Source organism: Ahaetulla prasina, chromosome 4 (genome assembly GCF_028640845.1).
Source record: "Ahaetulla prasina isolate Xishuangbanna chromosome 4, ASM2864084v1, whole genome shotgun sequence".
In the NCBI taxonomy this organism is placed as follows: Eukaryota; Metazoa; Chordata; class Lepidosauria; order Squamata; family Colubridae; genus Ahaetulla; species Ahaetulla prasina.
This window is the reverse complement of record NC_080542.1, coordinates 9,741,583-9,755,253: the sequence shown is the minus strand read 5'-3', so window position 1 is coordinate 9,755,253 and position 13,671 is coordinate 9,741,583. Positions and strand designations below refer to the sequence as shown.

Here is a 13,671-nt window from a genome sequence, read left to right as displayed (position 1 = left end):
CAAGATGGAGTGGCTGTGGATGCCGGCACCCCGGTACAGTCAGCTGCAACCGCGGCTGACTGTTGGGGGTGAGTTATTGGCCCCAAGGGAGGGGGTACGCAACTTGGGTGTCCTCCTGGATGGACGGCTGTCTTTTGATGAACACCTGGTGGCCGTCTCCAGGAGGGCCTTCTACCAAGTACGCTTGGTTCACCAGTTGCGTCCCTTCCTTGACCAGGATGCCTTATGCACGGTCACTCATGCTCTGGTCACTTTTCGTTTGGATTATTGCAATGCTCTCTACATGGGGCTGCCCTTGAGGTGCACCTGGAGGCTGCAGCTAGTCCAGAATGCAGCTGCGCGAGTAGTAACGGGAGCCACTCGTTACTCCCACGTAACACCACTGCTACACAGTCTGCACTGGCTTCCTGTAGTCTTTCGGGTGCGCTTCAAGATTTTGGTTATCACCTTTAAAGCGCTTCATGGCTTAGGACCCGGGTACTTACGCGACCGCCTGCTGTTACCTTATGCCTCCCACCGACCCGTACGCTCACACAGAAAGGGTCTTCTCAGGGTGCCGTCTGCCAAACAATGTCGGCTGGTGACCCCCAGGGGCAGGGCCTTCTCTGTTGGAGCTCCTACACTCTGGAACGAACTTCCCCCTGGCCTACGCCAAGTGCCTGATCTTCGGACCTTTCGCCGTGAGCTAAAAACACACTTATTTATTCAAGCGGAACTGGCTTAATAGTTTTATTAAATTTTTAATTGGGGTTTTATTATTATTTTAGGGTTTTTAAATTTTAAATTTTTATATGTCGGCCATTTTGTAATATGCTTTATTTTAAATTTTTTGTTTTAATTGTATATATATATATATATATTGGGTTTTTATCTTTTGGCTGTACATCGCCCTGAGTCTTTCGGGAGAAGGGCGGTATAAAAATCTAATAAAATAAATAAATAAAATAAATGAAAAGTGAATCCTGGGTGCTGCACTGCAATGGAGAAATGGGCAATGGAGCGGCTGGCATGAGGGAAGGAGAAAGCTGCTTTCCGTCCTCCTTCCCTCATGCTGGCCACTCCATTGCCCATTTCTCCATTGTAGCACAGTGCCCAGGATACATTTTGATTGGGGGTGGGTGGGTGTAATTTAACAACCGGTTCACCCAAGGTCAGGTTGGCCATTGTGGGAGGCTTATCCCACATGTGTGGTAGAGGTGGAGGACGAGGATGGGCCATGCCTCCCACAATGGCCAACCTGTCTTTACAAAACTGGAATTACAAAACTGAGGAAGAAATTGTTGTGACCTAGGCCAAGTAGTTATTACCAGACACAATCAGTCCTAAACAAACATATTTTATTAGAACAGCTGAGAATTACTTCATTCTCAGCTTAGTCCAAATTAAGTCCAAAACAAATTCTTCATAAACAGTCCTTCGACCTTATCACAAAACTTTGTCTTTTTTGGCACCCTGTCAAAGGCTTTTTTGGCAAAAGTTCAGAAGGAAGAAACAAATGTAGCAAGACAAGAAACAAATGTAGCAACGTTGCTTTCCTACAAAGATCCCAAGAGCCATTACTGCTCTTTTAAGCCTTATGGGAGGGGCCAATCATCTCCTGGCCTTACTTCCAAGTCGTCCTTTTTGTTTTAGCTGCTTCTGCCTTCTGGCAGCTCTTTGCATGCATGCACTAGGAACAGGCTCCTCCTGTTCCTCTGCCTCTCTGCTATCTGCCTCTGGAGGCTTCGGAGTCCTCACATCACTTCTGGATGGCCCTGTCTCCATCCCTGCCTCCGACGCAGAGCCCTCGTCTAGGCCTTCCCCTGACTCCAGGACTGGCCCATTGTCTTCCCCAGCATCCTCATTCTCTCACTCCACTGCCAGCTCCACAGGTCACTGGCAGACCACAGCAGAAATGCAGTATCATAGAGTTTTCTGGAAAAGGTGAGGTAGGCAATTTAAACCAAAATAAGCTTATACTGCAATATTTTGCTACATGCCTCCTCTTCACTAATGGCCATGGATAGATCCTTGAGTCTAATAGGTCAAAGACCTTAGTTTTAAAATCATCTAAGCTTCTAAGGTACAGATATTGCATATTACATATTACAGATACAGGTATTATGTATATAAATGTGTGTGTGTAAAATATACATATAATTTATATACAGGTGAAACTCGAAAAACTAGAATATCGTGCAAAAGTTCATTTATTTCAGTAATGCAACTTAAAAGGTGAAACTAATATATGACGTAGACTCGTTATATGCAAAGCGAGATAGTTCACGCCTTGATTTGTCATAATTTTGATGATTATGGCTGACAGCTCATGAAAACCCCACATTCACAATCTCAGAAAATTAGAATATTACATGAAATCAATAAAACAAAGATTGTACATAGAACAAAATCGGACCTTTGAAGGCCGCTATTGAAGTGTCCTGGTCTTCCATAACACCTCAGCAGTGCCACAGGCTGATAGCATCCATGCCACGCCGCATTGAGGCAGTAAGTGATGCGAAAGGGGCCCAAACCAAGTACTGAGTACATATGCATTGCCTCCCTGCAGCCCCCTGGGAGCGAAAATGGGCCGTGCCGCATCCCCCTCACCCCGTTTTGAGCCTGGTAGGCCTCGCTGCAGCCTCCTGGGAGTGAAAACAGGCCGTGCCGCACCCCCCTCGCCCTGTTTTGGGCCTGGTAGGCTTCCCTGCAGCTTCCGGGGAGCAAAAACGGGCCGTGCCGCACCTCCTGCACCCTGTTTGGGGCCTGGTAGGCCTCCCTGCAGCCTCCTGGGAGCGAACATGGGCCGTGCCGCACCCCCCTCACCAGTGGTGGGATTCAAATAATTTAACAACCGGTTCTCTGCCTTAATGATTTCTTCCAACAACCAGTTCACCAAACTGCTCAGAAAGTTAACAACCGGTTCTCCCGAAGTAGTGCGAACTGGCTGAATCCCACCACTTCCCTTCCCCCTGTTTTGGGCCTAGTAGGCCTCCCTGCAGCCTCCTGGGAGCAAAAACGGGCCGTGCCGCACCACCCTCGCCCTGTTTTGGGCCTAGTAGGCCTCCCTGCAGTCTCCTCGGAGCGAAAATGGACCATGCTGCACCCTCCTCACCCTATTTTGGGCCTAGTAGGCCTCCGTGCAGCCTCCTGGGAGCAGAAAAAGGACAAGGGGGGGAAGCGCCACACCCCCATGCCCCATTTTGGGCCTCCCTGCAGTTACAACCCATAATGCAATGCACATGCAACCCCCCTTGCATACCCCACCCACCCGCACAGGTGTGTGTGTCTCCCGCATATGCTGTGCCTTCTCACATGCGCCGCAGAGACCCAAAAATTAGGTGGCCAGTGGGAGGTGCGAGCGCATGCACGGTGGAGCTGAGCTGGGGTGATGGCTCGCGTGCCCACAGAGAGGGCTCTGTGTGCCACCCCTGGCACACGTGCCATAGGTTTGCAATCACAGGGGTAGTCTATCCATTCTAGACTGAGTATATATATATATATAGCAGCTGATTGGAAGTTCAGATAATCCTTATTTAGAGGTGCTATTGGCTCTTTGTTGTGAGACAAATCATTTATTGATTCCACTTGATTCCCTTTTGATGTTCTAGGACAGGTAGGTTTAATGGTGGTGAAGATAAGTAAGACCCTCCCATTTGAAGGCTATGCAGGAGATTATAAAAACACAGAGAAGAAAATTCTGCGTAATGTCCTGAAGAAAGGAGACAGTTATTTTAATACTGGAGATCTTTTGCGGGAAGACCATGAAGGTTTTATCTATTTCCACGATCGGGTGGGAGATACTTTCCGGTGAGTCTCACTATATTCATTTAGTAGGTAAATTGGATCTGTAGTTTCACCTATCTGAAGTAAGCTACTGATTGGGGGCAAGATTCTTTTGAGTTCACTGTTACTTTATGATTTTTTATTACAGTTAAAAATTTGAAATTCATTTGACCGAGGACAGTACTGTTCAAAGATAGAGAACCAGTCTGATCTAATGGTTTAAGGCACCAAGTTAGAAGCCACAAGTCTATGAACTTCTAGTCCTGCCTTGGTCATAAAAGCTGGCTGGGTGACTCTGGGCCAGTCACTCTATCTCAACCCACTGAGAGAGTTGGTTGATCCATACTTGGTTGATCCCCTCAAAAATGTGGATCCTGCACAGGGGTGGTATTGAAAATTTTTAGCAACCAATTCTCTGCCCAGTTTCTGGGTGGGCATGGCCATGGGGGCGTGGCCTAGTTGACTTCCTGCACCTAGTTGACTTCTTGCACCTTTCCTCAAGCCTCCAGGAGGGCTCTGGAAGTCCTCTGAAGGCTGGAAATGGGCCCATTTCTGGACTTCCAGTACTTCCGGTGGGCCCATTTTTCACCTTCCCAGAGTCTCCTCATGGGCCCTGCACTTACCTGGCATCCAAAACGGGCCACATGGGGACTCCTGGGAGGGGAGGTGTGGGTTGGGGTGGGATGAGCAGAGTCAGCCAGTCTTTGCAACTACCGGTTTGGTGAACCAGATTAAAATTAGCATCTGGTTCAGCCAAACTGCTCCAAATCGGTTGAATCCCACCCCTGATCCTGCACTTGTTGGAAAATGGAGGGGGAGAAAGAGGAGGAGGAGGAGGAGGAGGAGGAGGAGGAGGAGGAGGAGGAGGAGGAGGAGGAGGAGGAGGAGGAGGAGGAGGAGGAGGAAATGTTCAAAGATGCTGCTAATCCTTAGATAACTAATCATCCCTGAGAACTCTAAAGAACCAAATTATTGCTATCCTACAACAATACGGTATACCACTGTATTTACTGCGTGCGAACCAACTCCCGGAATTCCCCAACCAGCATACATCATAAAGTTACTAGGGTTGAAAAATACTGTATAAATCATAGGTAAAGGTTCCCCTTGCAGATATGTACTAGTTGTTTCTGACTCTAGGGGGTGGTGCTCATCTCTGTTTCAAAGCCCAAGAGCCAGCGCTGTCCGACGATGTCTCCATGGTCATGTGGCCAGCATGACTAAACGCCAAAGGCGCACGGAATGCTATTACCTTTCCACCAAAGGTGGTCCCTATTTTTCTACTTGCATTTTTATGTGCTGTCGAACTGCTAGGTTGGCAGAAGCTGGGACAAGTAATGGGAGCTCACCCCATTACACGGCATTAGAGATTTGAACCGCTGAACTGCTGACCTTTCGATTGACAAGCTCAGCATCTTAGCTACTGAGCCACTGCTCAGTGGCTAATAAATCATAGTGAATGCCAAAGAACATTTAAACAATAAACCTACAACCCCCTATCTATGGCACCAATCCATGAAGAGCACTGATGATGGTCCCAAGTCTGGTAATAATTGTCTGCAAGGAAACAAGCAAGCTCAGAGAGCACTAACACCTAACATTTCAACCCTGAGCTGCATATATTCTTTTCTCTAATGGTTAACATCTTTTGTTAGCTTTTATGTGATGGTGACCTAATCCATGCTTATATTATAATTAATCAATGGTTTGTTCCATGAACATAGTTAACAAAGTAATTATCATTGTCATTTTCTTTTACCCTTCTGTCAGCCATGGACATTTATTCACACAAGCATTATTTACTATGGCTGAGTGACCATAGTAAATAACTTCCTCTATTGTTAGGAAAAGAGGCATGGTGGCTCAGTGGCTAAGACAGTGAGCTTGTCAACCAAAAGGTCAGCAGTTCAGCGGTTCGAATCCCTAGTGCCATGTAACGGGGTGAGCTTCTGTTATTTGTCCCAGCTTCTACCAACCTAGCAGTTCGAAAGCATGTAAAAAATTCAAGTAGAAAAATACTTCCTACCTTTGGTGGGACGGTAACAGTGTTCTGTGCACTTTTGGCATTTAGTCGTGCCAGCCACATGACCATGGAGACGTCTTCAGACAACGCTGGCTCTTCGGCTTTGAAACAGAGATTATCACCACCCCCTAGAGTTGGGAACAAGTAGCACATATGTGTGAGGGGAACCTTTACCTTTACCTATTGTTAGGAATTGCTAGCAGGCTCATCCCCTTGAGTTTATCTCGGTGAGTTAAGTAATATTTTCCCCTGGTCATAAACCCAGAAAGAAATCTTGTGAGTGAAGCCATCTACAGGAATATCCAAATGCTAAATAATATATTGTTAATACATTCTACCAACCTGTGAAAGAAATAAATCCCTCCTGTTTTGGCAGTTGGAAAGGGGAGAACATGGCTACCACTGAGGTTGAGATGACATTGGCAGTTTTGGATATCATTGAGGAAGTCAATGTATATGGGGTACCAGTGCCAGGTGAGTTTGAAACACCAATACACTCATCTACACACCAGTGGTGGTATTCAGCCGGTTATATCCGGTTCGGACGAACCTGTAGCAGCGGCTGTGGGAGGCTCTGCCCACTGACAAATTGGTTAGATTATTCATTACCTGTAGTCTATCAGCTATTTCACATCTGTAAATTGATTGATACAAGCCCAAGGGTAGAAAAATGTAAGTTAGATAGAATAGAGAAGCAGTCCCATATTTTCTTTCAGTTCGTGCCATCTTGAAGATTTACCTTGCACTGCAAGTAGACTTGCACAATGTTTTTCCTTATGTGCAACTACTCTTTCATTACTGTACTTTTCGAAGTATAAGACACTCTTCCCCGGCCCCCAAAAGAGGGTAAAATTTGGGTGCGTCTCATACACTGAATGTAGCCAGAAACGTGAGGCATAGTGGCAGCAATGGTCTGTGGCAATCCCTGCAGCCTGGAACAGCTGATTGGGGGTATTCCAGGAAGCCGATCCACCCACCAATCAGCTGCTCATACTCAATTGGGCTGCAATAATGTGCTGAAGCTAACCTGGCTGTTTGCTATTTGTTGCAAGGAATCAGAGTTTGCAGCAGCAATCACATCCAGAAAGCACACACAAGTAACTGATTCAGCAGGATTCAGTAAATTCTCTTTATATATAATATAACACATGAAGTAAATATACAATACCAAAAGCAGGTTTTCCAATGTGGTAGTAAATACAAGCAAAACACAAGCAGAGGACAAAAGTTTCAGTTTCAGTTTTGAGCAGCAGACTAGTTTAGAGCTCAGCACAACCAGGCTTCTTGCTGTCTCCATACTTGTTGCTAACACAGCAAATACTGTTTCAGTTTCCAAATAGTTCTCAACTCTCTCACACACTGACAGGACGCTAGCCAGATGAATACTGATGGATGCTGGTAGGTAGAGGCAGAATTTTTTTTACTTATTTTCCTCCCCAAAAACTAAGGTGTGTCTTATAGTCCATAGCATCTTATAGAATGGAATGGATAGAACAGAATCGAACAGAATAGAATCAACAGAATAGAATAGAATAGAATAGAATAGAATAGAATAGAATAGAATAGAATAGAATAGAATAGAATAGAATAGAATTCTTTATTGGCCAAGTATGATTCGACACACAAGGAATTTGTCTTGGTGCATATGCTCTCAGTGTACATAAAAGAAAAGATATGTTCATCAAGAATCATAAGGTACAACACTTAATGATAGTCATAGGGTACAAATAAGCAATCAGGAAACAATATCAATAGAAATCATAAGGATACAAGCAACAAAGTTACAGCCATACAGTCATAAGTAGAAGGAGATGGGTGATTGGAACGACGAGAAGATTAATAGTAGTGCAGATTTAGTAAATAGTTTGACAGTGTTGAGGGAATTATTTGTTTAGCAGAATGATGGCATTTGGGGAAAAACTGTTCTTGTGTCTAGTTGTTCTGGTGTGCAGTGCTCTATTGCATCATTTTGAGGGTAGGAGTTGAAACAGTTTATGTCCAGGATGTAAGGGTTCTGTAAATATTTTCACAGCCCTCTTTTTGATTCATGCAGTATACAGGTCCTCAGTGGAAGGCAGGTTGGTAGCAATTGTTTTTGTCTGCAGTTCTAATGATCCTCTGAAGTCTGTGTCTATCTTGTTGGGTTGCAGAACCAAACCAGACAGTTATAGAGGTGCAGATGACGGACTCAATAATTCCTCTGTAGAACTGGATCAGCAGCTCCTTCGGCAGTTTGAGCTTTCTGAGTTGGTGCAAAAAGAACATTCTTTGTTGTCCTTTTTTGATGACATTTTTGATGTTAGCTGTCCATTTTAGATCTTGAGATATGGTAGAACCTAGAAATTTGAAGATCTATACTGTTGATACTGTGTTGTCTAGTATTGTAAGAAGTGGAAGTATGGAAGGGTTTCTCCTAAAGTCTACCACCATTTCTTCGGTTTTGAGTGTGTTCAGTTCCAGATTGTTCCGGTCTCACCACAAGGCTAGTTGTTCAACTTCCCATCTGTATACGGATTCATCATTGTCTCGAATGAGACCGATCACTTATACTCCAAAAAATACGGTACATAACAAAAATGGATATTTTGTGATAAGGGAAGTAGCAGGATAAAGAATCAGTCATGATCTGAGCACAAGTTATTGTCAGCTTCATGGGGACAGAAGATAGATTGAGGGTCACCAGGTCATTTTGGTCAGGTTTCATAATGAATGAAAATTGCTTTGCTTACCCGCAGCAACCAACAGTTTTATTGTATATATATTTTTGTATACAACATGTAGCCTTATTGTCAATTATTGCATTCTGGTTTGTTCCAGGGCATGAAGGAAAGATTGGGATGGCAGCCATACGGCTGAAGGATGGGTGCCCTTTTGATGGAAAGAAACTGTTCAAACATACCAAGGATTATCTGCCTAGCTATGCCATACCCTGCTTCATTCGTATCCAGGTGAGAAACAGTTGGTTTATTTATTTATTTATTTATTTATTTATTTATTTATTTATTTATTTATTTATTTATTTATTTATTTATTTATTTATTTATTATTTCAACTTTTATACCACCCTTCTCCCGAAGGATTCAGGGCGGTTTACAGCCAAGTAAAAAACAATAATGCAAAAGTTAAGAACAATTTTAAAAAACTAATTTTAAATTGGCCGAAATTATAAAAATTTGCTAAATCCCATTAAAAACTGATTAAAACTATTAAAAAACTATTAGGCTAATCCTGCTCGATGAAATAAAAGAGTCTTCAGCTCACGCCGGAAGGTTCGGAGGTCAGAGAGTTGGCGCAATGTTGGAGGTAGTTCGTTCCAGAGGGCTGGGGCCCCCACAGAGAAGGCCCTTCCCCTGGGGGTCACCAGCCGACATTGTCTGGCTGACAGCATCCTGAGGAGACCGTCTCTATGGGAGCGCACTGGTCGATGGGAGGCCACCGGTGGCAGCAGGCGATCCCATAAATATCCAGGTCCTGAGCCATGGAGCACTTTAAAGACGGTCACTAACACCTTAAATTGCACCCGGAAGACAACCGGAAGCCAGTGCAGCCCATGCAGGATAGGTGTTATATGGAAGCCTCGAGCCGCTCCCACTATCACCCGCACGGCCGCATTCTGGACCAGCTGAAGCCTCCGGGTACCCTTTAAGGGGCGCCCCATGTAGAGAGTGTTGCAGTAGTCCAGACAGGAAGTAACGAGGGCATGAGTGACTGTGCACAGGGCATCCCGGTTCAGGAAGGGACGCAACTGGCGTATCAGGCGAACCTGATAAAAAGCCCCTCTGGCGACAGCCGTCATATGGTTTATGCTCTTACCTACCATTAGAAAAAATAACTCAAAACCAGATACCTCAGCATCTTAAAGTATAATATAAGTAGAAATGCTGATGCCAATCATAATATTAGTGGAAAGAAAGTAAATGTAGGTTTCATTTTATTAAAAAAAGAATAACAACATTAATTGGAATAAATTATAGTAAGGATTGCTAGAAAAGAAAGTTATCAACTGAACCTGCACTGCGTTTCTTTGCTTTAAAAATGCTTTCATCTTATTAAAAAGTAGAAGTAGATAGATGGTTTATGAGCTGTGGTGGCTCAGTGGTTAGAGTGCATTACTGCAGGCTACTTCTTTGATTGCAGGCTGCCTGCAATTTGGCAGTTTGAATCTCACCAGGCTCAAGGTTGATTCAGCCTTCCATCCTTCCAAGTCAAATGAGGACCCAAATTGTTGGGGGCAATATGCTGCCTCTGTAAACCGCTAACAAAGGGCTGTGAAGCAAGGGTGAAATGCTACCGGTTTGCACCAGTTCAGGTGAACAGATAGTAATAAAAGCTACCGGTTCGGGCAAACAGTAGTAAAAAAAATGCTACTGGTTCATCCAATGATCAGCTTTCCAATGATCAGCTGTGCCACGCGATTTATATTCTCTAGAAAGCATGAAATCCTTCTTTCTAGCGAATCTAAATCGTGCAGCACAGCTGTTCCCTCCTTGCTGTTCTACTTACCTTCTTAAGCCTCCTTTTCCCACATGAAGTGAGCATTTGGTTCACACTGTGCATGTGGATTTGCATTTGTGCATTTGACATGCACTGCACATGTGCATACAGAGTATGTTTAGTATGCAGTGCACATGCATGTGTGTAGTACACATTTGGGATGCACTGCACATGCAAGGGCAGCAAACCGGTGGCAAACCACATGTCAGTTTTGGAAGGCAATTTTCTTTTTGCTTCTTAACTGCCACATATTTTAGCTGGGGAAGTTGGGAGGGGGTTGTTGTTGGAGCAGTAGAAAGTTAGTCATAACAACATTCCGTATTCAAGAACATCCAGCATCTGACTGAGACTGCCTGAAGATTGTATCCAATTGAGTGTGGAGAGTTGATTGGACAATGTGATGAACTTGTGGGTGTGGGGCAGGGCTGTGAACTGTCAACTGGGTGTAGAAAACCTGGAAGCTTTCAGTTTCGGGTTTTCCCAGCTGTGCCAACATGATATCTCTAATAAATTGGAACTTTGAGGAACCTCAAGCCTTATTTTGTTGGGGGTGTTCCTTGGAACCCTGACACTGCCCTGCTGTAAAGCACTGTAAAGCGGTATATAAGTCTAAGTGCTACTGCTACTTAAAAAAAAACATAGTTAGGAACAAAAATGGGAATAATGAAAATAAAAAGTGTATATAAATTCACCTGAAATGAATTTCAGCAAGGCAATGCTGAAAATGAGGGAAAGCCTTGGGCAAAGGTTGAAAAAGACAGTGTGATGATGCTTGTGGGGAGTGGAGGAGATGGAGGGGGACAGGTGAAGATATCGCAAAGTGATGCCAGAGGAGATACAGGGGTGTGGGAATAGAGAAGATTAAGGAAGGCAGCAGCCCGTAATGAGGACTGAAGAAGGCAGGAGGAAACCCGTGCAAAAGCAAACAGCAGGCATTAAAAACTGGATGAAGAGTCGGGAGACTGGGAGAAACAAAGTTCCATATTTTGCATTCCTGGTATAGTCAAAGATAAGCATTTCTCTGTGCTCGGGTTACCTGCCTTGGCCTGCTCTACCTTGAGTGCAGCAAGAAAACATGGGATTCTCCCCCTTTTTTTGCAATCCAGTATGAAAATGCCCTAGTTACTCTTTCGTGTATGACATATACGATCTAGCGCTTTATTGACAAAATGGTTGATGACACACAGAGGCTGAGATCTCCCAGCTTCTATGAGCATTGGCCTCCTTCTGAGCATTGGGTGAGTTTCAGCCGGTTTGGACTGGTTTGGGCGAACCGGATGTTAATTTTAATCTGGTTTGCAAAACTGGCTATTCCAAGGACTGGCTGACTACATCCATCCTGCACTTCCCCTCCCAGGAGTCTCCACATGGCCCTTTTTGGATGCGAAGTAAGTGCAGGGCCCCCACAGAGGCTCTGGGAGGGTGAAAAATGGGCCTTCTGGAAGTCCAGAAATGGACGCATTTCTGGCCTCCAGAGGGACTCCAATGCCTGGGGGAGGTTGTTTTCGCCCTCCTGGAGGTTCAAGGAAAGCCTCTGGATCCTCGGAGGGCGAAAAATGAGCCTACTGGAAGTACTGGAAGTCCGGAAATGGGCCCGTTTCCAGACTCCAGAGACCCTCCAGAGCCCAGGAGAAGCCGTTTTTGCTCTCCTGGAGGCTCAAGGAAATCCTCTGGAGCCTGGGGAGGGCAAAAAAATGGGCCTCCTGGAAGTTCCAGAAGTCCAGAAACAGGCCCGTTCCCAGTCTCCAGAGAGCCTCCGGAGCCCAGGGGAAGCCATTTTTGTCCTCCTGGAGGCTCAAGGAAAGCCTCCAGAGCCTGGGGAGGGTTCAAAAAGGCCCCCCCACCATGGGGATGAGTAGGCCACACCCACCATGGCCACGCCCACCCAGCAACCAGGCAGAGAACCGGTTGCTAAATTTTTTGAATCCCACCCCTGTCCCCAGCACTTGCTCATTTATGCCTCACTACACATTAAGAAACGGTTGTGACGGATTTTCTCATGGGGAAATAATGCTTGGTGGGAATCCATTGAACAAATTTCTTTAATTTATCTCACACTAGGAGACTAAGGGAAGCACCATTCACTAGCTTTGTTAATGAGGCAGGGCAATAGCAGCCGACAAAATGACTGTCTCTTGGTTTTTGTTTTTGTTTTTTTTGCATTTATATCCCGCCCTTCTCCGAAGACTCTGGGCGGCTTACACTATGTCAAGCAATAGTCTTCATCCATTTTTGTATATTCTATACAAAGTCAACTTATTGCCCCCAACAATCTGGGTCCTCATTTTACCTACCTTATAAAGGATGGAAGGCTGAGTCAACCTTGGGCCTGGTGGGGACTTGAACCTGCAGTAATTGCAAGCAGCTGCTGTTAATAACAGACTGCATTAGCCTGTTGAGCCACCAGAGGTTGTCACTGCTGCCTTATATTTCCTGCAGGAAAAGCTGGAGATCACAGGAAGTTTCAAGCAGTTGAAAGGTCAGCTGGTGAAGGACGGTTTCAATCCCGCCACCATCAGTGATCCCCTCTTCATCCTGGATGACTCCGAGAAGAACTACATACCGATGACGGAGGAGATCTACGGCTCCATTTTAGAAAAGAAAAGGAAACTCTGAAAGCTGGCTCAAAGATAAAGTGACCAGATTTCAGCGATGGCAAAGCGGGACACCATTGACAGGGGGGAGGGGGGGCTGCGCATGCGTGCTGAGTCTTGCCATCTGCCTCAAGGAGGAGGAGCGGCTGCTGCTTCTCCGCTCTTCCAGGCAGGCTCGGCTCTCCTCTCGGCTTTTCTCTTCCTCTCAGGTGAAGTCAAGCGGTGTCTCTCCTCCCTTTCGCGCCCCTTCTCTGCCACTCCCCCTTCTCCGCCTCCTCCTCTTGCATTGCCACCTCCCATTTTCAGAATGGGAGTGAAACAAAAAAAAAATCGAGACTTTTTGGAATTGCCGCGGGACGTGGGACAAATTATTAAAAAGCGGGACTGTCCCGCCAAAAGCTGGACGTCTGGTCACTATATTCAAAGAGGAGCATAGCAAGCGATACCCAAACAGTTTTAGAAATGGCAGGATCTCTGCTTGCAGCCATTCATGTTTTGGTTTTGCACAAGAAGGAAAGATGTATGGCCAGAATATGAATTCTTCTTAATGCATTTGATTGAGACATCTGTTTCATTCACTAGCTGGGCAATATTTTTTGGAAATAATAAAATGTTGCTGCTTTCTCTTGCCACCAGAAACACTTGCTTTGCAGTGAAGTTTATTCTCAAGAAAGTATTTGGGAAGGTTTTCCTCCAGTATCATTCCGCATCCTACTTTGTGTCCAATGTGGGAGAAGTTATATCAAAGGAGGCTCAAATTGTTAAAATTCACATCAATACATGTTCATGCACAGG

General features: G+C 45.1%; 1 pseudogene; it reads left to right on the top strand.

Moving 5' to 3' along the window:
• LOC131197321 (long-chain fatty acid transport protein 2-like) overlaps window positions 1-13,347 on the top strand; it is a 42,414-nt pseudogene extending 29,067 nt beyond the window's left edge.
• Window positions 13,348-13,671: the final 324 nt, after the last annotated feature.